This window comes from Schistocerca cancellata, chromosome 5 (genome assembly GCF_023864275.1).
Source record: "Schistocerca cancellata isolate TAMUIC-IGC-003103 chromosome 5, iqSchCanc2.1, whole genome shotgun sequence".
Lineage (NCBI taxonomy): Eukaryota > Metazoa > Arthropoda > Insecta > Orthoptera > Acrididae > Schistocerca > Schistocerca cancellata.
The window spans coordinates 805,532,324-805,557,709 of NC_064630.1; positions in this window are offsets into that span (position 1 = coordinate 805,532,324).

The following is a 25,386-nucleotide window of genomic DNA, read 5'->3' on the forward strand; positions in this document are numbered from 1 at the left end:
TAACTGTCAATGGTGCATCAAAAACAGGTAACATTACTCCCAGGAGAAAGTCCATCCGGTGACCGAGGCTGCGTTAGTCGCATGGAGAGAAGTCTGCTGAAGACTGATGTATTGAATCGCAGAGTACTTTATGTGTTCCATGGTCATTACGAGTGTACGAAGGATACGTTAACTCTCAGTGTTCCATCGGATACAAGGAACTTCACTCCCAGGAGAACTTCAAGGTGGTGACCGTACCCGCATTAGTCGGTTGTGGAGAAGTCTATTAGAGGCCAAAGTATTGAATCGCGACTCAATTTGCGTATTCCATCGTCAATACGAGTAAGCCGGGGTCCAAAGTCACTGTCAATGGTGCACAGGAAACAAGAAACTTGACTACCAGGAGAATGTAAATCCGGTGACTTTTGTTGTATTAGTCGCTTGGAGAAAGTCGGCTGGAGATCGTTGTATCGAATCGACGGGCACTTTATGTGTTTCATCGACATTACAAGGGTGTGAGTGTTACAATTAACTGTCAGTGGTGCGTTGGAAACTTGCAACCTGACTCCCAGGAGAACGTCCATCCGGTGACCATGGCTGCATTAGTCGCTTGGAGAGAATTCTCCTGGAGAATTATGTATTGATCGCGACTAGGTTTGTGCGTTCTGTTGTCCTTTCTAGGGTGCGTGGGTTACAATTAACTGCTAGGGGTGGATCGGATACAAGAATCTTGGCTCCCAGGATAATGTAAATCCACTGACTGTATCCACGTAAGTCGTTTGGAGAAATATCGGCTGGAGATTTAAGTACTCAGTCGAGAAGAAATTTGTGTGTTCTGTTGTGGTGTGTGTACTGTAAGACCTTCGGTACGCACACCATCAGATTATTTGACTTGTCGCTCTAACTAAGTAGCCGAATGTTAGCAATATGTCTCGTGGTCTTATCGTGGCGTCTTTATCTTCTGCCGTTAGGTCAGACGATAGAAATGCCACTTGCACGCTTAGTGTAGCAGATTGCCGGTGACCAATTTTAAGCAGAACTTGATTAATTTTCACACACATTTATTAAAATAACAACAATCATAAACCTTACTTAACTTGATTCTGGATGCTATTTACAATTGATAATGTGAAGTTCCTTTGGTCTTGGTACGTTAATCTTATTCTTACATATCTCTGATACTTGACAAAGTGTCTATACATTTATCTTTATGGCTATGTACAGGAATATGATAATCTTATTATGCGCAGACTGAAACTTGACTACAGACTAGTGCTGACTGGTTCATACAGGTGCAGATAAATGCAGACTGACGAATCTGAGGTCTGTACACTTGTTATATATACCTCGAGCGTTCAGGTATCACTCCGTGAGTGTCATCCGCGAGGAGAAAAGGTTCTACGTTAGCGGCAATCTCATTGGCTGCGTGACATTAATAGGCGGATCGGCGGAAGCAGAATTTGGTCGACTCTAAGACAGCACCATCTCGTAGTGCGGAGACGGACGAGCGCTGCCCCTGCGCTGTTGTGCTTAGCGGGGCGCGCTGTAGTGGGACAGTTATGTACGCGCTGACTACGCCGAACTGTGTACACAACATCTATCATCATAACGAGGGCACGATGGTTACAATTAACTGTCAATGGTGCATCAAAAACAGATAACATGACTCCCACGAGAAAGTCCATCCAGTGACCGTGGCTGCGTTAGTCACATGGAGAGAAGTCTGCTGAAGACTGATGTATTGAATCGCGAAGTACTTCATGTGTTCCATAGTCATTAGGAGTGTTCGAGGGTTACGTTAACTGTCAGTGAGACATCCGATACAAGGAACTTCACTCCCAGGAGAACTTCAATGTGGTGACCATAGCCACATTAGTCGGTTGTGGAGAAGTCTGTTGGAGACTAAGGTATTGAATCGCGACGCAATTTGTGTATCGCATCGTCATTACGAGGGTGAGCGGGTGAAAATTCATTGTCAGTAGTGCGTCGGAAACCAGAAACTTGACTCCCAGGACAACGTAAATCCGGTGACTGTAGTTGTATAACTGGCTTGGAAAAAACTCGGCTGGAGATTGTAGTATTGAATCGAGAGGCAGAGAGGGAATATAAGGGGTTACATCTATATTACAAGGGTGTGAGGGTTACAATTAACTGTCAGAGGTGCGTTTGAAAATTGCAACCTGACTCCCAGGAGAACGTCCATCTGGTTACAATGGCTACGTTAGTCGCTTGTAGAGAATTAGTCTGGAGTCTGAAGTACTAAATCGTGACGTAAATTGTCTATATTCCATCCTCATTACGATGGCTGTAAGTGTACATTTAACTGTCAGTGGTGGGTCGGAAACAAGCAACTTGAATCCCAGAAGAAATGCCATCCACTGACCGTGGCTGCGTTAGTCGCTTGGAGAGAAGTCATCTGGAGACTGATGTATTGAATTGGGAAGCAATTGGTGTGTTTTTCGTCATTTCGGATGTGCGAGTGTTACAATTAACTGCAGTGGTGTGTCTGAACCAAGGAACTTGACTGCGATGAGGACGACAACCCGGTGACCGTGGCTGAGTTAATCGCTTGGAGAGAAGTCGGCTGGAGATTGAAGTATAGAATCGCGACGCTGTTTGTGTGTTCCATCGCAATTACGAGGGTGCGATGGTACAAGCAACTGTCAGTGATGCGTCAGAAACATTGAAATTGGATCCCAGAAGAGTGGCAATCCTGTGATCTTGGCTGCATTAGTCGCTTGGGGAGAAGTCTTTTGAGGACTAATGTATCGAATCGCGAAGCAATTTGTGTGTTTCGTCGTAATTACGAGAGTGCGACGGTTTCAATGAACTGTCAGTGGTGCATCGAATGAAGCAACTGGACTCATAAGAGGACGTCCATCCAGTGACCGTGGCTGAGTATTGAATCGCGACGCAATTACTGTCTTCCATTCGCATTACGAAGTTGTAAGGGTTGCTAATAACTGTCAGTGGTGCGTCGGAAACAAGCAACTTGAGTCCCAGAAGAACGTCCATGCGGTGCCGTTGCTGATAAAGTCTTTTGAAGGGGAGTCGGCTGGAGTCTGATCTATTGAATCGCGAGTCAGTTTGTGTGCTCCATCGCCATTACGAGGGTGCAAGGGTTACAATTCACTGACCGTGGTGCGTCGGAAGAATGCAACTAGCCTCCCAGGAGAACGACCATCCAGTGGCCGTGGCTACGTTAATTGCTTGGAGAGAGTAATTCTGGAGACTGCTGTATTGAATTGCTACGCAGTTTGTGTCTTCCATAGTCATTAGGAGCGTGCGACGGTAACAATTAACCGCCTGTGGTGCGTCGGAAACGTGCAACTTGACTCCAAGGAGAATATATGCCCGGTAACTGTGGCTGAGTAAGTCGCTTGGAGAGAAATCAGCTGGAGACTGATGTATTGAATCGCGACGCAGTTTGTGTGTTCCACCATCATTATGAGGGTGTCAGGATTACAATTAATTGTCAGTAGTGCTTGGGAAACAAGACCTTGACTCCCAGTAGAACGTCCATGTGGTGACTGTGGCTGAGTTAGTTGCTTGGAGAGAAGCCGGCTGGAAACTGTTGTATTGAATGGCGACGTAGTTTATGCGTTCCATCGTCACTACAAGTATGCGAGGGTTTCTGTTAACTGTCAGTGGTGCGTCGGAAACAAGCAACTTGACTCCCAACATACCGTCCATCCGGTGACCGTGGCTGCGTTAGTCGCTTGGAGAGAAGTCAGCTGGAGATTGATATATTGAATCGGTACAACAATTTGTGTGTTCCATCGCCTTTACGATGGTGCGAATGTTACATTTAACTGTCAGTAGTGCGTTTGAAACAAACTTGGCTCCCAGGCGACCGTAAATCCGGTGACCTTAGCCGTGTTAGATCCTTGGAGGAAAGTAGGCTAAAGAATGAAGCATTAACTCGCAAGGAAATTTGTGTGTTCCATCGTCATTACCAGGGAGCGATGGCTGCAATTACACTACTGGAAATTAAGATTACTTCATCACGAAGATGACGTGCTACAGACGCGAAATTTAACCGACAGGAAGAAGACGCTTTGATATGCTAATGATTAGCATTTCTGAGCATTCACACACCTACAACGTGCTGACATGAGGGAAGTTTCCAATTGTTTTCTCATACACAAACAGCAGTTGACCGGAGTTTCGTGGTGAAACTTTGTCGTGCTGCCTCGTGTAAGGAAGAGAAATGCGTACCATCACGTTTCCGACTTTGATAAAGGTCGGATTGTATCCTATCGCGATGGTGGTTTGCCCTATCGCGACATTGCTGCTCGCGTTGAATGAGATCCAATGACTGTTAGCAAAATATGGAATCGGTGGTTTCAGGAGGGTAATACGGAACGCCGTGCTGGATCCCAAAGGCCTCGTATCACTAGCAGTCGAGATGACAGGCATCATATTCGCATGGCTGTAACGGATCGTGCAGCCTCGTCTCGATCTCTGAGTCAACATATGGGGACGATTGCAAGGCAATAACCATCTGCCCGAACAGTTCGACGACGTTTGCAGCAGCTCGGAGACCATGGCTGCAGTTACCCATGACGCTGCATCACAGACAGGAGCGCCTGCGGTGGTGTACTCAACGACGAAACTGGGTGCACGAATGGCAAAACGTCATTTTATGGGATGAATCCAGTTTCTGTTAACAGCATCATGATGGTCGCATCCGTGTTTGGCGACATCGCGGTGAACGCACATTGGAAGCGTGTATTCGTCATCGCCATACTGGCGTATCACCTGGCGTGATGGTATGGGGTGCCTTTCGTTACACGTCTTGGTCATCTCTTGTTCGCATTGACGGCACTTTGAACAGTGGACGTTACATTTCAGATGCGTTACGCTCCGTCGCTCTACCCTTTATTCAATCCCTGCGAAACCCTACATTTCAGCATGACAATGCATGACCGCAAGTTGCAGGTCCTGTACTGGCCTTTCTGGATACAGAAAATGTTCGACTGCTGCCCTGGCCAGCACATTCTCCAGATCTGTCACCAATTGAGAACGTCTGGTCAATGGTGGCCAAGCAACTGGCTCGTCACAATACGCCAGTCACTATTCTTGATGAACTGTGATATCGTGTTGAAGCTGCATGAGCAGCTGTACCTGTACACGCCATCCAAGCTCTGTTTGACTCAATGCCCAGGCGTATCAAGGCCGTTATTACGGCCAGAGGTGGTTGTTCTGAGTACTAGTTTCTCAGGATATATGCACCCAAATTGCGTGGAAATGTAATCACATGTCAGGTCTAGCATAATATATTTGTCCAATGAATACCCGTTTATCATCTGCATCCCTTCTTGCTGCAGCTATTTTAATGGCCAGTAGTGTAACTGTCAGTGGTGCATCGGAAGCAAGAAACTTGATTCCCAGGAGAACGTAAATCCGGTGACCTTAGCCGTGTTAGTTGCTTGGAGAATATTTGGTTGGAGACTGAAGTACAGAAACGTGAAGCAATATACTTATTCCATTGTCATTGCATAGATGCAAGGGTAGCAATTAACTGTCAGTGGTGCATCGGAAACATTCAACTTGACTCATAGGGAACGTCGATGTGGTGACTGTGGCTATGTCAGTCGCTTGGAGAGAAGTCTTCTATAGGCTGATGTACTGAATCGCGCCGCAATTTGTGTGTTCCATCGTTATTAGGAGGATTCGAGGGTTACAATTAACTGTCAGTGTCCGACGGAAACAAGCCACATGACTCCCCAAAAAACGTCCATCCGTTGACTGTGGCTCAGTTACTCACTTGGAGAGAAGTCGACTGGTGACTGAAGTATTGGATTGCGACGGAATTTGTGCGTTCCATCGTCATTACTAGGACCTTAAGGATAAAAACAACTGTCAGTGCTACATAAATAACAAGAAACTTGTCTCCCAGAAAAACATAAATCCGTTGACGGTGGCCGCATTAGTCGCTTAGAGAAAAGTCTGCAGGAGACTGAAGTATTGATTTGCGAAGAAATTTTGTGTTCCATCGTCATTAAGAGGGTGCGAGTTTTACAATTAACTGTCATTGGTGCGTCAGAAACAAGAAATTTGACGCTGAGGACAACGTACATCCGGTGACAATAGCCGCATTAGTCGCTTGGGAAAAAGCCTTCTGTTGAACTAAATCGCGACGCAGTTTGTGTGTTCTGTCGTCATTACGAGGGTGACAATCAACAGTCAGTGGTGCATCGGAGACCAGAATCGTGACTCCTAGGACAACGTAAATCCGGTGATGATAGCCCTCTGAGTCGATTGCAGGTAAGTCGGTTGGGGTCTGATGTACTGGTCATGACGCAATTTGTGTGTTCCATAGTCATTACGAGGGTATGAGGTTTGCGATGAACTGTCAGTCGTGCGTCAGAAACAAGCAACTTGACTCCCAGGAGAACGTACATCCGGTAAGTGCAGCCTTGTTAGTCACTTGGAGTGAAGTCGGCTGGAGGCTGAAATACTGATTAGCGACGCAATTTGTAAGTTCCATCGACATTACGAGGGTGCAAGGGTTACAATTAATTGTCAGTGGTTCGTCAGAAACAAGCAACATAAATCCCAGAACAACGTACATAAGGTGACCGTATCCGCATTAATCGGTTGTGGAGAAGTCGGTTGGAGACTAATTAATTTAAACGCAACGCAGTTTGTGTGTTCCATCGGCATTACGAAGTTGCGACGGTTACAACTGATTATCAGTGGTGCGTCGGAAAGAAGCAAATTGACTCCGTTCGTTGACCGTGGCTGAGTTAGTCGCATCGAGATAAGTCTGCTGGAGTCTGATGTATTGAATCGCGAAGTACATTGTGTGTTCCACGGTCATTACGAGTGTTCAAGGGTTACGTGAACTCTCAGTGTTGCATCCGAAAAAAGAAACTTGTCTCCCAGGAGCACTTAAATGTGGTGACCGTAGCCACATAAGTCGTTTGGAGAAAAGTCGGCTGGAGACTGAAGTACTGAATCGTGGCGCAGTTTCTGTCTTCCATTGTCATTAGGAGGGTGCGATTGTTACAACTAACAGTCAGTGGAGCGTCGAAAACAAAAATCTTGACTCGTATTAGAACTTACATCTGGTGACCATAGCCGTGTTAGTCGCTTGGAGAGAAGTCGTCTAGAAATTGAAGTATTGAATTGCGAGGAAATATGTGTGTTACACAGTCATTACGAGGGTGCGTGCGTACCAATTATCTTTCAGTGGTGCGCCGGAACTTGCAACTTGACTCCCAGGAGAATGTACATCCGGTGACCATGGCTGCGTCATTTTCTTGGCGAGAAGTCTCCTGGATACTGATGTATTGATCACGACGCGGTTTATGTGTTCCATCGACATTTCCAGTGTGTGAGTGTTACCATTAACTGTCAGTGGTGCATCGGAAACATGAATCTGGATTTCCAGGAGAAAGCAAATCCGGTGAACGTAGCCATGTAGGCACGGTGGGGAAATATCGCCTGGGGATTGAAGTATTAAGTCGAAAAGCAATTTGTGTGTTCGATCGTTATTGCAAGGGTACGAGAATTACAATTAACTATCTTTGTTCCGTCAGAAGCAAGGGCCTTGAGTACCAGGATAGCGTACATCTGGTGAGCATAGCTGCGTGGGGAGAAGTCGGCTGGAGACTTAAGTACTGAATCCGACCCAAAAAGATGGTTCAAATGGCTCTGAGCAGTATGGGACTTAACTACTGAGGTCATCAGTCCCCTAGAACTTAGAACTACTTAAACCTAACTAACCTAAGGACATCACACACATCCATGCCCGAGGCAGGATTCGAACCTGCGATCGTAGCGGTCACGCGGAATCCGACGCAATTTGTGTGATCCATCGACATTACGACGGTGCGAGGATTACAATTAACTCTCAGTGGCGCATCAATAACAAGTAACTTGACTTGCAGGAGATCGTCCATCCAGTGACCGTGGCGGCGTTAGTCCCTTGGAGAGAATTCATGTGGAGACTGAAGTATTAAATGGCGAAGCAGATTGTGTGTTCAATGTTCATTACGAGGGTGCGTGGATTATGTTAACTGACAGTGGTGCATCTGAATATCGGCATCAAGCAACTTGACTCCCATTAGAACGACCATCCAGTGACCGTGGCCGCGTTTAGGCGCTTATAGGAAAGTCATCTGCAGGCTGAAGTATAGAATCGCGACCCAGTTTGTGTGTTCCATCGTCATTACTAGGCTGCGACGGTTCCAATTAAGTGTCAGTGGTTCGTCGGAAACCAGAATTTTGAATCTCAGGAGATCGGAAATCCGGTGACTGCAGTTGTGATAGACGCTTGGAGAAAGTCATCTGTAGCTTGTAATATTGAATCGAGAAGCAATTTGTGTGTTCTATCGTCATGACGAGGGTGAGGCGTCAGAAACAAGCTACTTGACTACCAGGAGAACGTACATCTGGTGACCGTAGCTACGTTAGTCGCTTGGGGGAAGTCGTCTGGTGACTGAAGTACTAAACCGCGACGGAATTTTTGTGTTCCATCAAAATTACGTGGGTGCAAGGGTTACAGTTATCTGTCAGTGGTGCCCAGGAAACTTCCAATTTGACTCCCAGGAGAAAGTCCATCCGCTGACCGTAGTCGCAGTAGTCACTTGGAGAGAAGTCGGCTGGAGATATATGTATTGAATCGCGACTCATTTGTGTGTTCCATGGTCATACCATGGTGCAAGGGATACAATTAAATGCCAGTGGTGCGTCGGAAATAAGAAACTTGGCTCCCAGGAAAACTCAAATGCGATGACCATAGCCACGTTATTGGAGTCGAGAAAAGTCGTTTGGAGGCTGAAGTACTGAATCGCGACGTAATTTGTGTGTCATCGTCATTCTGAGGGTGCGTGGGTTCCAATTCACTGACAGTGGTGCGACGGAAACCAGATCTTGACTGCCAGACGATCGTAAATGCGGTGGCTGTAGTTGTGTTAGTCGGCTTTAGATTTTAGTAATGTATCGAGAAGCAATTTGTGTGTTCCATCGACATTACGAGAGTGCGAGGTTTACGATTAACTGTCAGTGGTGCGTCGTAAACAAGGTACTTGACTCGCAAGAGAACGTCAATACGGTGACCATGGCTGCATTAGTTCCTTGGTGAGATGTCGGCTATAGACTGATGTATACAATCGGGATGTAGTTTGTATGTTCCATCATCATTATGAGAGTGTGAGGGATACAATTAACTGTTAGTGTTGCGTCGGAAACAAGCAACTAGATTCCCAGGAGAACGTAAATCCGGTGACTGTAGTTGTGTTACACGCTTGGAATAAAGTCGGCTGGAGATGGTAGTATTGAATCGAGAAGCAATTTATGTGTTCCATCGTAATTACAAGGGTGTGAGGGTGACAATTAACTGTCAGTGTCGCGCTGGAAACTCTCAAGCTGACTACCAGGAGAACGTCTATCCGATGACCATGGCTGCATTAGTCGCTTGGAGAGAAGTCTCCTGGAGAATTATGTGTTGATCGTGACACGGTTTGTGCGTTCTATTGTCTTTTTGAGGGTGCGTGGGTTACAATTAACTGCCAGGGGTGGTTCGGAAACAAGAATCTTGACACCCAGGAGAACGTAAATCCACTGACTGTAGCCACGTAAGTCGTTTGCAGAAATATCGGCTGGAGATTGGGGTACTAAGTCGAGCAGTAATTTGTGTGTTCTATCATCATTATGGGGATACGATGGTTACAATTAACTGTCAAAGGTGCATCAAAAACAGATAACATGACTCCCACGAGAAAGTCCATCCAGTGACCGTGGCTGCGTTAGTCGCATGGAGAGAAGTCTGCTGAAGACTGATGTATTGAATCGCCAAGTACTTTATGTTTTCCATGGTCATTAGGAGTGTGTGAGGGTTACGTTAACTGTCAGTGAGACATCCGATACAAGGAACTTCACTCCCAGGAGAACGTCAATGTGGTGACCGTAGCCGTTTCAGTCGGTGGTCGAGAAGTCTGTTGGGGACTAATGTATTGAATCGCGACTCAGTTTGTGTATTCCATCGTCATTACGTGTACGCGCGGGTCCAAAGTCACTGTCAATGGTGCATCGGAAATAAGAATCTTGACTACCAGGAGAATGTAAATCCGGTGACTGTAGTTGTGCTAATCGCTTGGAGAAAGTTGGTTCGAGATTGTAGTATTGAATCAGAAGCAATTCGTGTGTTCCATCGTCATTACAAGGGTGTGTGGGTTACAATAAACTGTCAGTGGTGCGTCGGAAACCAGATCCTTGACTCTCAGGAGAAAGTAAATCCGGTGACCGTAGCCAGAAGAGTCGATGGAGGAAGATCTGCTGGAGATTGAAGTATTGAGTCGAGAAGCAATTTGTGTTTTCTATCGTCGTAATGAGGGTGCGAGAGTTGCAATTAACTATCTGTGTTGCGTCAGAAACCAGCAACTTGATTGCCAGGAGAACGTACATCTGGTGACCGTAGTTGCGTTATTTGCTTGGGGAGGTTTGGAGATGAAGTACCGAAGAGCGACGCAATTTTTTTGTTCCACCACCATTACGTGGGTGCAAGCTTTACAATTAACTGTCAGTGGTGTGTAGGATACTTGCAATTTGACTCCCTGGAGAAAGTCGATCCGTAGCTGCGTTAGTCATTTGGAGAGAAGTAGGCTGGAGACGTAAGTACTGCATCGTGACGCAAGTTGTGTGTTCCATCGTCATTACGAGGGTGCAAGTGTTTCAATTAACTGTCAGTGCTGCATCAAAAACAAGTAACTTCTCTCCGAGGAGAACGTCCATCCGGTGACTGTGGCTATGTTAGTCGCTTGGAGAGAAGTCTGCTGGAGGCTGATGTAGTTTGTGTGTTCCATGGTCATTACGAGTGTGCGAGGGTTACGTTAACTAACAGTGATGCATCCGAAACAAGCAGCTTGACTCCCATGGAACGTCCATCCAGTGACCGTGGTCGCGTTAGTCGCTAGGGAAGTCATCTGGAGACTAAAGTGTTAAATCGCTACTCAATTTGTGGGTTGCATCGTCATTACGTGGGTGCGATGGTTACACTTAACTGTCAGTGGTGCGTCGTAAACAAGCTGCTTGACTCCCAGGAGAACGTTCATCTGGTGACCGTGGCTGGGTTAGTCGCTTGGAGTGATGTATTTACTCGCGAAGTTAATTTGTGTGTTCCATCGTCATTAAGATGGTGTGACGGTTAGAATTAACTGTCAGTGGTTTGTCAGAAACAAGAAACTTGACTCCAGGAGTACTAAATGCGATAACTGTAACCACGTTCTTCGATTGGAGAAAAGTCGGTTTTTAGACTGAAGTACTGAATCGCGACGCAATTTGTGTGTTCAGTCGTGATTATGATTTTGCGATTGTTCCAATTAACTGTCATTGGTGTGTCAGAAGCAAGCAACTTGACTCCCAGGAGGCCGTCCATTCAGTGATCGTGGCTGCGTTGGTCGCTTGGAGAGATGTCGGTTCTAGACTGAAGTATTGAAGCGGCTAGTAATTTGTGTGTTCCGTCGTCATTACGAGGGTGCGAGTGTTACAAGAAACTATCAGTTGTGCGTCGGAAACAAGAAACTTGTCTCCCTGGATGACGTAAATTTGGTGAACGTAGCTGCGTTAGTCGCTTGGAGAAAAGTTGGCTGGAGGATGAAGTATTGAATGGCGACGCAATTTGTGTGTTCCATCGCCACTGAGAAGTACATGTTGTACAACTGCACTTCCAGAGAATTCGATGGCGTTGCTAGAGCTTCTGTGTGGGATCTTCAAGCCAAAGCGGGTAGGGGGATATCCTACTCGGCGACTCAGTAACATAATTCAGGTATGGGATCTCTCAATCTTTGCAAATCTCGGATCTAAAATCAGACCATTCGCAATGAATGCCTCTTATACCGTCTTCAAGAGACTCGCCAGCTAGACTCACATATTTCTGTAGGTTTATTAAAGTCAGGGGATCTTGCACAGTTTTGCATTTCAGTAAAGTCGCTACAGGATTCCACACATCGTTGCTTTTGTTCGGCAGTCAAGTTGTGTGGGTCAAACTTTGCACACACTTTTGCCTTTTTCAAAATATTTTGGTTAATGTCTTGAAGAATTTAGTTAGAGATGTTACTTCAGTGTGATTTTTTACATGAAATCGTTGATACACTACTTCACACCGCCTGCTCGCACCTCACTAGCCAGATGCACATCTGTTGTATTCAGTTGTTAATTCAATCTGTCACTGCATTTACTGCTCTGACGTCGCATGTACGCGGGAAATGAAATCAGTCTCAGAACTTTTTGGATGTACGCTATGTGCTCTATGCGTTATAAGGCAATTATTCGAGAATTTAATGATTACCTATATCGGAAGATAGAACACGGCAATACAGATTCACAACCAGAAGCGGATAATGACTTCTTGAAGTAATTTACACTTTGGTGACAGAACTCATTGCGATACTTTCTAATACCGCGTCGGACCTTCTTTTGTCCGGCGAAGTGTAGTAAGTCGGCGTGGCTGGGTCTCAACAAGTTGTTGGAAGTCCCCTGCAGAAACACTGAGCCATACTGCCTACATAACCGATAATAATTGCGGATGTATTGCCAGTGGATTTTGTGTACGAACTGACCTCCTTATTACGTCTCATAAATGTTCGGTGGGATTTGCGTCGGCCGATCTGCGTGGCCAATTCATTCGCTCGAATTTTCCAGAATGTTCTTCGAACCAATAAGGGCTGTGTCTCAGCGATATTGCGAATTGTCGTCTATAAAAAATTCGTAACAGGCGAAATACCCTCAGACTTCAAGAAGAATATAATAATTCCAATCCCAAAGAAAGCAGGCGTGGACAGTTGTGAAAATTACCGAACAATCAGTTCAATAAGCCACAGCTGCAAAATACTAACACGAATTCTTTACAGACGAATGGACAAACTAGTAGAAGCCGACCTCGGGGAAGATCAGTTTGGATTCCGTAGAAATACTGGAACACGTGAGGCAATACTGACCTTACGACTTATCTTAGAAGAAAGATTAAGGAAAGGCAAACCTACGTTCCTAGCATTTGTAAACTTAGAGAAAGCTTTTGACAATGTTAACTGGAAAACTCTCTTTCAAATTCTAAAGGTGGCAGGGGTAAAATACAGGGAGCGAAAGGCTATTTACAATTTGTATAGAAACCAGATGGCAGTTATAAGAGTCGAGGGGCATGAAAGAGAAGCAGTGGTTGGGAAGGGAGTAAGACAGGGTTGTAGCCTCTCCCCGATGCTATTCAATCTGTATATTGAGCAAGCAGTAAAGGAAACAAAAGAAAAATTCGGAGTAGGTATTAAAATCCATGGAGAAGAAATAAAAACGTTGAGGTTCGCCGATGACATTGTAATTCTGTCAGAGACAGCAAAGGACTTGGAAGAGCAGTTGAACGGAATGGATAGTGTCTTGAAGGGAGGATATAAGATGAACATCAACAAAAGCAAAACGAGGATAATGGAATGTAGTCGAATTGAGTCTGGTGATGTTGAGGGTATTAGATTAGGAAATGAGACACTTAAAGTAGTAAAGGAGTTTTGCTATTTGGGGAGCAAAATAATTGATGATGGTCGAAGTAGAGAGGATATAAAATGTAGACTGGCAATGGCAAGGAAAGCGTTTCTGAAGAAGAGAAATTTGTTAACATCGAGTACAGATTTAAGTGTCAGGAAGTCGTTTCTGAAAGTATTTGTATGGAGTGTAGCCATGTATGGAAGTGAAACATGGACGGTAAATAGTTTGGACAAGAAGAGAATAGAAGCTTTCGAAATGTGGTGCAACAGAAGAATGCTGAAGATTAGATGGGTAGATCACATAACTAATGAGGAAGTATTGAATAGGATTGGGGAGAAGAGAAGTTTGTGGCACAACTTGACCAGAAGAAGGGATCGGTTGGTAGGACATGTTCTGAGGCATCAAGGGATCACCAATTTAGTATTGGAGGGCAGCGTGGAGGGTAAAAATCGTAGGGGGAGACCAAGAGATGAATACACTAAGCAGATTCAGAAAGATGTAGGTTGGAGTAGGTACTGTGAGATGAAGAAGCTTGCACAGGATAGAGTAGCATGGAGAGCTGCATCAAACAAGTCTCAGGACTGAAGACCACAACAACAACACCAAGAAAAAAATTCATTGTTGTTTAGGAACATGAAGTCGATGAATGGCTGCAAATGGCCTCCAAGTAGCCGAACATAACCATTTCCAGTCTATAACCCAGTCCATTCATTGTGAACACAAACCACACCATTTTGGAGACACCGCTAGCTTGCACACTGTCTTATCGGCAACCTAGGTCCTGCACCGCACTTGAGCCGTCATCAGCTCTTACCAACTGAATTCGCGACTCGTCTGACCGGGCTACGTTTTCCCAGTCGTCTAGGGTCCATGCGATATGGTCACAACCCACAAGCCCAGGAGAAGCGCCACTTTCGATGTTGAGTTGTTAACGAATGTGTTCGCGTCGATCGTCTCCTGGCGAAGCCTGTTAACGCAAAATTTCGCCCCCACACTGACCTAACAGGTGTAACTAAGCTGTTTAGGTTATCGTATTGGCAACGCCACGTAGCGCTCTCTGTATGAAAATCACTGGCTGTGCTGTGTGCAGTCTGTGGCTAGTTTGCATTGTTGTCTGCCATTGTAGTGTTGGGCAGCGGCAGCTGGATGTGAATAGCGCGTAGCGTTGCGCAGTTGGTTGTGAGCCGCCAGCAGTGGTGGATGTTGGGAGAGAGATGGCGGAGTTTTGAAATTTGTAATACTGGATATTATGAACTGCTATGTATATTATGATTTTTCAACACTATTAAGGTAAATACATTGTTTGTTCTCTATCAAAATCTTTCATTTGCTAACTATGCCTATCAGTAGTTAGTGCCTTCCGTAGTTTGAATCTTTTATTTAGCTGGCAGTAGTGGCGCTCGCTGTATTACAGTAGTTCGAGTAACCAAGATTTTTGTGAGGTAAGCGATTTGTGAAACGCATAGGTTAATGTTAGTCAGGGCCATTCTTTTGTAGGGATTTTTGAAAGTCAGATTGCGTTGCGCTAAAAATGTTGTGTGTCAGTTTAAGCACAGTCTTGTATAATTGTTCTAAGGGGACGTTTCATAGTTTAAGCTCAGTCATGTATAATTTTTCTAAGGGGACGTTTCACGGGTAGGTTAGCCCTACATCCCACACTGATTTCTGCGATTATGTCGCACAGTGCTGTTTTAGCGCTGACAACTCTACGTAAACGCCGCTGACTTCGGTCGTTAAGAGAAGGCTGTCGGCCACTACTTTGCCCGTTGTGAGAGGTATTGCCCGACAATTTGTACCGTCTGGACACTCTTGACGCAGTGGACCTCGGAATATTGCATCCCCTAAAGATTTCGGAAATGGAATGTCTCGTGCTTCTAGCTCCAACTGTCATGCCGGGTTCGAAGTCTGTTAATTCCCGCCGTGCGGTCATAATCACGTCGGAAACCTTTTGACATGAACCACCTGAATATAAATGGCAGCTCCGTCAATGCAGTGTCCGTTTATACCATCTCTACGCGATGCTGTAGTCATCTATGTATGTGTGTATCGCTATTTTTCGACTCGAAGAAAATACACTCCTGGAAATGGAAAAAAGAACACATTGACACTGGTGTGTCAGAACCATCATACTTGCTCCGGACACTGCGAGAGGGCTGTACAAGCAATGATCACACGCACGGCACAGCGGACACACCAGGAACCGCGGTGTTGGCCGTCGAATGGCGCTAGCTGCGCAGCATCTACATCTACATCTACATCCATACTCCGCAAGCCACCTGACGGTGTGTGGCGGAGGGTACCTTCAGTACCTCTATCGGTTCTCCCTTCTACTCCAGTCTCGTATTGTTCGTGGAAAGAAGGATTGTCGGTATGCCTCTGTGTGGGCTCTAATCTCTCTGATTTTATCCTCATGGTCTCTTCGCGAGATATATGTAGGAGGGAGCAATATACTGCTTGACTCTTCGGTGAAGGTATGTTCTCGAAACTTTGACAAAAGCCCGTACCGAGCTACTGAGCGTCTCTCCTGCAGAGTCTTCCACTGGAGTTTATCTATCATCTCCGTAACGCTTTCGCGATTACTAAATGATCCTGTAACGAAGCGCGCTGCTCTCCGTTGGATCTTCTCTATGTCTTGTATCAACCCTATCTGGTACGGATCCCACACTGCTGAGCAGTATTCAAGCAGTGGGCGAACAAGCGTACTGTAGCCTACTTCCTTTGTTTTCGGATTGCATTTCCTTAGGATTCTTCCAATGAATCTCAGTCTGGCATCTGCTTTACCGACAATCAACATTATATGATCATTCCATTTTACATCACTCCTAATGCGTACTCCCAGATAATTTATGGTATTAACTGCTTCCAGTTGCTGACCTGCTATTTTGTAGCTAAATGATAAAGGATCTATCTTTCTGTGTATTCGCAGCACGTTACACTTGTCTACATTGAGATTCAGTTGCCATTCCCTGCACCATGCGTCAATTCGCTGCAGATCCTCCTGCATTTCAGTACAATTTTTCATTGTTACAACCTCTCGATACACCACAGCATCATCTGCAAAAAGCCTCAGTGAACTTCCGATGTCATCCACCAGGTCATTTATGTATATTGTGAATAGCAACGGTCCTATGACACTCCCCTGCGGCACACCTGAAATTACTCTTACTTCGGAAGACTTCTCTCCATTGAGAATAACATGCTGCGTCCTGTTACCTAGGAACTCCTCAATCCAATCACACAATTGGTCTGATAGTCCATATGCTCTTACTTTGTTCAATAAACGACTGTGGGGAACTGTATCGAACGCATTGAGGAAGTCAAGAAACACGGCATGTACCTGTGAACCCGTGTCTATGGCCCTCTGAGTCTCGTGGACGAATAGCGCGAGCTGGGTTTCACATGACCGTCTTTTTCGAAACCCATGCTGATTCCTACAGAGTAGATTTCTAGTCTCCAGAAAAGTCATTATACTCGAACACATTTGTGCACAGCCGCCGTCAGTGTCAGCCAGTTTGCCGTGGCATACGGAGCTCCATCGCAGTCTTTAACACTGGTAGCATGCCGCGACAGCGTGGACGTGAACCGTGTGTGCAGTTGACGGACTTTGAGCGAGGGCGTATAGTGGGCATGCGGGAGGCCGGGTGGACGTACCGCCGAATTGCTCAACACGTGGGGCGTGAGGTCTCCACAGTACATCGATGTTGTCGCCAGTGGTCGGCGGAAGGTGCACGTGCCCGTCGACCTGGGACCGGACCGCAGCGACGCACGGATGCACGCCAAGACCGTAGGATCCCACGCAGTGCCGTAGGGGACCGCACCGCCACTTCCCAGCAAATTAGGGACACTGTTGCTCCTGGGGTATCGGCGAGGACCATTCGCAACCGTCTCCATGAAGCTGGGCTACGGTCCCGCACACCGTTAGGCCGTCTTCCGCTCACGCCCCAACATCGTGCAGCCCGCCTCCAGTGGTGTCGCGACAGGCGTGAATGGAGGGACGAATGGAGACGTGTCGTCTTCAGCGATGAGAGTCGCTTCTGCCTTGGTGCCAGTGATGGTCGTATGCGTGTTTGGCGCCGTGCAGGTGAGCGCCACAATCAGGACTGCATACGACCGAGGCACACAGGGCCAACACCCGGCATCATGGTGTGGGGAGCGATCTCCTACACTGGCCGTACACCACTGGTGATCGTCGAGGGGACACTGAATAGTGCACGGTACATCCAAACCGTCATCGAACCCATCGTTCTACCATTCCTAGACCGGCAAGGGAACTTGCTGTTCCAACAGGACAATGCACGTCCGCATGTATCCCGTGCCACCCAACGTGCTCTAGAAGGTGTAAGTCAACTACCCTGGCCAGCAAGATCTCCGGATCTGTACCCCATTGAGCATATTTGGGACTGGATGAAGCGTCGTCTCACGCGGTCTGCACGTCCAGCACGAACGCTGGTCCAACTGAGGCGCCAGGTGGACGATCGTCTCCATGGGAGAATAGCAGCCTGCATTGCTGCGAAAGGTGGATATACACTGTACTAGTGCCGACATTGTGCATGCTCTGTTGCCTGTGTCTATGTGCCTGTGGTTCTGTCAGTGTGATCATGTGATGTATCTGAGCCCAGGAATGTGTCAATAAAGTTTCCCCTTCCTGGGACAATGAAGTCACGGTGTTCTTATTTCAATTTCCAGGAGTGTATTTCAAAATGCTGTAGTAACAGTCATATATCTATTGGCCTCTCCATCTCGATATATTGCAAGGTATATTGCAGAAGAATAGTCTTTTAGTGCTCGTCTGTAAAACTGTAAAACTTCTTCAGTCTTTATTATGTGACACGCAAATATTCATTAGCTAGGAATATTAGTTTCTACAAACTACAAAGCAGAAAATACTGGTCTACTGTTCCCAACATATAACCTAACGAACAAAAACTGTACGAACGGCGGCCCTTCTGTATAATATTGGTAAGTTTCTGTGAGGAGGGGGGTGGGGGGGGGGGGAAGGGAATATGACGGAGAGAAGAGTGCTTAAAACAGGGAGGCAAAAAGGGGAAACATAAAAGTTACTGTAATTTAATGTTGTTTAATTGTCCTTTTCTGAAGACTTAGCATATCAGGGAAATAAATATCAAGTCGTTTGAAATAACATCAATAGTCTCAACGAAATTTTCTCGAATTCCTTTCACCAAAAAGCCGTTTTCTTGCCAATTTTCGAAATAGTGTAAGCGCTAAATCCAACCTGTAATTTTGAAGGTGGAGTAGTTCCTACACCTTGTGTTTGGCTGCTATCGTTCGGCTCTGCATATTTCAGCTTGTAAATAATAATAATGTTATCACAGTTCTTTCCGCAAACGTACAACTCCTCCATATAAATAACTTTTAAATGCGAGATGTTAGCAACAAAGCTCCATAATCGTACTGGCTGGCGGCAGCATGAATCGAGCGCTGCGTTGCCACGAATTAAGTCCTGTTGTCACGTAAACTGTGCTGTGATAGGTGTACGTTTGGGAGACGTTGCTTCTTACAATGGTACTTGGACAGCAGCTGTGTCAGAAATAACACTGTGGCAACAATGTGCGCTTACAGTTACAGACGAAGGTGAACTACTGTCAGATTGAAGTTACTTTATGGTTGACGTCTGTCACTTTCCGTTACAGGTGCCGGTTACCACACCGACATAGCTTGTATTGCTATCTGTCCCGTATTTTAGGGGAAAATTCAGAGTCCCGTATTATGAACCGCTGTCTCCTAAAAACGAGCGTTTGTCTTTCTTTGTTGCTAAATGTTTTAAAATCCGTATTTCGTTTGAAAGCCACCGAAGTTCAGAGTAGCTCCATTACTCACTTTTTCTCTTTGGCTCCTCGGAAAAGGGCAATCTCGCGATGTCTCACCATTCCCTGATATTACTGAGAATGGTGGGTTACTTACCTTGCCTTCCGTCGGGTACTTCCGGAAGTCTTCCCCTCTAATTTCCAACGTGATTATCCATCCTGTTTGAGATGAAATCTAAGTAAATTGTGAGGTTATCAAAAATCATCGAAGACGGCAGTGTTAAGATGTCGGAGGCTGATTAAAATTCATCAATGCAACTCCTATAAAAAAGTTAAACAATAATGTCATACTAAAATAGCCGGGAATCAACATATACGTGCGTGAAACATTTTAGTGGACAATCCCACTAGGTCCAATGTTCCATTTGCGTGCGTCAGTTCTCTCTAACTCATGGTGGTGAGTCATATCTTAACCAACATGCTAGAACTGAAATCCATCAGGGAAATATAAGATCACAAAACAAAACGAAAAATCTGGATTCGTATTTTTCTGAACAGGCGACCTCGCACACACAGCAAGGTAAAGTGACTGAAACAGAACTAAATATTGTGTATCACACTGTAAAACATAACCACATTTAAACCAGGATGGATTGTTCGAATAAATTGATGTTTCATGTTTTTGCAGATTCCAGTGTTGCTAACAGCGTTTCGTGTGAAAGCACGGAGAGAGAAAGTTTGGGGCAAGATATAATAGCTCCAAAGTTTCTAAAAGATGTTGTGAGAGAACTTGTTTCTAAAAAGTGTTTCTTGTCAGTTGCAATAATGCGATCCATAAAGGTAATCGTAAAATGTTGCCGCTCTGTGTAAGATACTTCACAGGGACAAATGGTGTACAAAACAATTTGCTAGACTTTCATGAAAGTACCATTGTGTGGTGTGCGTACTGTAAGACCTTCGGTACACACACCATCAGATTCTTTGACTTGTCGCTCTAACAAAGTAGACGAGTGTCAGCAATATGTCTCGTGGTCTTATCGTGGCGTGCTTATCTTCTGCCGTTAGGTCAGACGATAGAAATACCACTTACATGCTTAGAGTAGCAGATTGACGGTGACCAACTTTAAACAGAACTTGATTAATTTTCACACACATTTATTAAAGTAATAAAAATCATAGACATTACGTAACTTGATTCTGGATGCTGTTTACAATTGACAATCTGAATTTCCTTTGGTCTTGGTACGTTAATTTTATTCTCACAACTCTGATACTTGATCAAGTGTCTATACATTTCTCTTCGTGGCTATGTACAGGAATATGATAATCTTATTAGGCGCAGACTGAAACTTGACTATATACTAGTACAAACTAATGCAGACTGGTACAGACTGGTGCAGACAAATGCAGACTAATGCAGACTGACTAATCAGAGGTCTGTACACTCGTTATAATACCTCGAGCATTCAGGTATCACTGAGCGAGTGTGATCCGTGAGGATAAAAGGTACTACGTTAGCAGCAGTCTCACTGGCTGCGTGACATATTAATAGGCGGATCGGCGCATGCAGAATTTGGTGCGTCTCTAAGGCAGCGCCATCTCGTAGTGCGGAAACGGACGAGCGCTGTGCCTGCGCTGTTGTGCTTAGCGGGGCGCGCTCTAGTGGGAAAGTTGTGTACGCGCTGACTACGCGGAACTATGTACACAACACATTGGTACCACAAGTTCAGTTCATGAGCATGTTATTAAGGTAGCTAATGGAAATGGCATGCCTTTAGATAAGATTACTGCCTATATCGAAAACAATGCTAATGTCAATAAGGTAAGGACAATTCTGTTTTTAAGCATATTGCATATTGCAGAATTTTGAAGTCAAATTGTTCAGCTCATATCGTCTGTAATACAAAGAAGTATGCAAATGATTGCCTTTATATAGACATAGAAAATGTAAGTCTGAAAATACATTTTTCCATCTCTTTAAGCGGTAAGAAGACCTGAAGAAATATTTTGAGGTTGTAGATGTGGAATGGATGGAGATATTGAGACACGTTACAACTCCCTCTCTTTCTTCAGAGCGTGCAGTAGGAAGATTAATCCACATCAAAAGCTACTGCAAATCAATGGGAGAGTGAAGTATTTTGAACCAGAAGATAAACTTAAGGTTATATTGCTAGAAACCAGTTACTATTCTTCAGAATTGTAGCTAAGATTTTGTTCAGTGCCTCGACATCTTAGAAAGAGAGAGTAATTCTATTGTTAAAGCTTACCAAGAAATCTGTTTCCTGAAGAGATAACTGGAACAAAGGAAAGAATTGCAGTTCTTCCCCATAGCAGTTAGAATACCATGGAAGCTCTACCTTTTTCAGATAGAACCAAACTGGAGAGGAGCTTTATGCAGTCTATCAAAAGCCATCAAACCACCTTCAAAAATCGAACAATTTCTCGGAGAAGAATACTGCAGGGACGTTACAGTTGTTTTTTTTTTTTTTGTTTAAGCAGAAGCATCTTCAGATTTCTTGAAGGAGAATGATGCAACTGCTCTATAATTTTTTGTTTTAAACACATCCATAGATTTTTCTTCCCTGTCAGCTGCAGTGAAATCCATTCAGTTTACTGAAATAATTGATACGGACGAACTGTAAGAGTTTTGTCTCGTTGGGAACATTTCTGGCAATATTTTGGAGAGTACGGAAGATGCCTCAAACAAGCGATTGTCAGTGTCTACAGCCATGAAGGACAACATAAATTAATAGAATAAGAAAAACTTGTGTCTTTTGTAACGAACGTTCCTATGTGAAAAGCATTTGTTGAGAACTATTTTCTCCTTACATTCTAACAAGTGGTCAGACAGCAGGAAGATGTGCTCATTAAATCTGCTTAAAAGTGCACTACTAATTGCTATAAACATGTACATGTCTTGTAGAGAGTTTCATTGTTCGATAAAGTTAGACAGTGGCAATTTTAAAGTCAGCTATGTGAAGTGTGAAGTACAGATGTAGAAAATAAGGTAGTTCTAACAACGTTTCTTCAGCATATTTTGTCATACCTAATGCATTTTACTGTACGTATGTTCTAGCATTTTACTGCATGTATGTACTGCTTTAACGAATTTCAATAACTATCTCAGTGTGTTACTTAAACTAATTATAATGTAGCTGAGATTGGCACTAACGTTTCATTTTTAAGTATCTGTGAAATGTCCCGTATTTTTGTAAAAAATGCTGTACTGTTATGTAAATGTCCCTTGTATTTTATATCAAAAAGTGCCAGCACTAGTTATAGGTGACATACGAACACGGCGGACCACTTTGCCGATGCTGTTAATGTGTCACGCGGCGCAATGTTGGAAATGGCCTCCAGGCGGAGGTATGTCTGGAATGCGAGATGCTCTGTCGACAGCTGATTTTAATTGACTGATGACTAAACTCCGGCCGACGACGCGTTTTGTAACCTGTAATTAAAACTCGTGTCCACAGCTAACCAAAACCTCATCATGTGCAACATATCCCTGAAGACGGCGTCAACAGTCTGTGGTAGGATTAAAACCACGGTCGCTTTATTCACCGCGATGAAAGGTGGCCTTTACGGGCAAACCCAAGAGAGGGGGGCAGCGAGAAGAAAAATTAAACTTTGATGTTGTGTTGCAACACTGAAACTGGCAGTCGAGTTGTCAGTAATACTTTTACCTGGGACTGGTTGATTGCTCTGATTAGACGGGGAAGGCTGTCACAAGGCCGTTGTATCTTTTCCTGCGATAAGCCAGTCAACAATTATTGTATCTGGTTCTTGATCCCCTGCCTTCTGCCACCCGAACAGAATTCACGTCCGGGGTGGTGTAGGCGTGGTCTATTAAGGACAGATGTTGGGATCTTTCTGGCTGTGGGAGTACCTCAACATCACGTAGACAGTTCACCGAGACATGTACCTTGTGTGGATATGAACTATGGAGTTGAAACATGGGACACCCCATACTGTGTCATGAGATGTAACACTTAAGGATGCTGGATGTCAGTGAAATACCATAATTCCTTCAACCACTACCGGCCCTGACCTGAAGTCATTACTGATGACTCCTCATACCATGAAGCCGGTAGTAACAGCGCTGTGCCTCTCCAAAACGTTGGCATAATGGAGCTTCTTCCCATTTCGCCGCCGTACTCACGCAAGACTGTCATCGTGGGTGGTGCAGATTTTGATTCATCGCTGAACACAATACATTCATCAGCAGTCCATGCTTCCCTGTCAGGGCACCACTCCAAACGCAGCCTACTCTGTTGTGGCGCTATAGGCAGCGTATGCAGGGTGGTCCATTGATAGTGACTGGGCCAAATATCTCACGAAATAAGCGTCAAACGAAAAAAACAGCAAAGAACAAAACTCGTCTAGCTTGAAGGCGGAAACCGGATGGCGCTATGGTTGGCCCGATAGATGGCGCTGCGACAAGTCAACCGGATATCGAATGGGTTTTTTTAAATAGGAACCCCCATTTTTATTACATATTCGTGTAGTACGTAAATAAATATGAATGTTTTAGTTGGACCACTTTCTTCGCTTTGTGATAGATGGCGCTGTAACAGTCACAAACGTGTAAGTACGTGGTATCACGTAACATTCCGCCAGTGGGGATGGTATTTACTTCGTGATACATTACCCGTGTTAAAATGGACCGCTTACCAATTACAGAAAAGGACGATATCGTGTTGATGTATGGATATTGTGATCAAAATGCCCAACGGGCGCGTGCTATGTATGCTGCTCGGTATCCTGGACGACATCATCCAAGTGTCCGGACTGTTCGCCGGAAGTTTACCTTATTTAAGGAAACAGGAAGTGTTCAGGCACATGTGAAACGTCAACCACGACCTGCAACAAATGATGATGCCGAAGTAGGTGTTTTAGCTGCTGTCGCGGCTTATCCGCACATCAGTAGCAGACAAATTGCGCGAGAATCGGGAATCTCAAAAACGTCGGTGTTGAGAATGCTACATCAACATCGATTGCACCCGTACCATATTTATATGCACCAGGAATTGCATGGCGACGTGTACAGTTCTGCCACTGGGCACAAGAGAAATTACGGGACGATGACAGAGTTTTTGCACACTTTCCATTTAGTGACGAAGCGTCATTCACCAACAGCGGTAACGTAAACCGACATAATATGCTCTATTGGGCAACGGAACATCAATGATGGCTACGACAAGTGGAACATCAGCGACCTTGGCGGGTTAATGTATGATGCGGCATTATGGGAGGAAGGATAATTGGTCCCCATTTTATCGATGGCAATCTAAATGGTGCAATGAATGCTGATATCCTACGTAATGCTCTACCGAAGTTACTACAAGATGTTTCACTGCATGAGAGAATGGTGATGTACTTCCAACATTATGGATGTCCGTCACATAGCTCGCTTGCGGTTGAAGCGGTACTGAATAGCATATATCATGACAGGTGGATTGGTCGTCACCGGATCTGACGTCCCCGTATTTCTTTCTGTGGGGAAAGTTGAAGGATATTTGCTATCGTGTCCCACCGACGACACCTGACAATATGCGTCAGCGCATTGTCAATACATGTGCGAACGTTACTGCAGGCGAACTACTCGCTGTTGCGAGGAATGTCGTTGCACGTATTGCCAAATGCATTGAAGTTGACGGACATCATTTTGAGCATTTATTGTATTAATGTGGTATTTACAGGTAATCACGCTGTAACAGCTTGCGAAATGATAAGTTCACAAAGGTACAAGTATCACATTGGAACATGTTCAAACGTACCTACGTCTGTATTTTAATTTAATAAATCTACCTTGTTACCAACTGTTCGTCTAAAATTTTGAGCCATATGTTTGTGACTTTTACAGCGCCAACTATCACAAAGCGAAAAACGTGATCTATTTTTTTTTACGTACTACACGAATATGTAATAAAAATGGTGGTTCCTATTTTTAAAAAAACGCAGTTGATATCCGTTTGACCTATGGCAGCGCGATCTAGTGGGCCAACCATAGTACCATCTGGTTTCCCCCTTCAAGCTAGACAAGTTTCGTTCTCTTTAGTTTTTTCGTTTGACGCTTATTTCGTGAGATATTTGGCCCGGTCACGATCAATGGACCACCCTGTATATGGAACGGTGATTCCCTGGTACTGACGGTGTC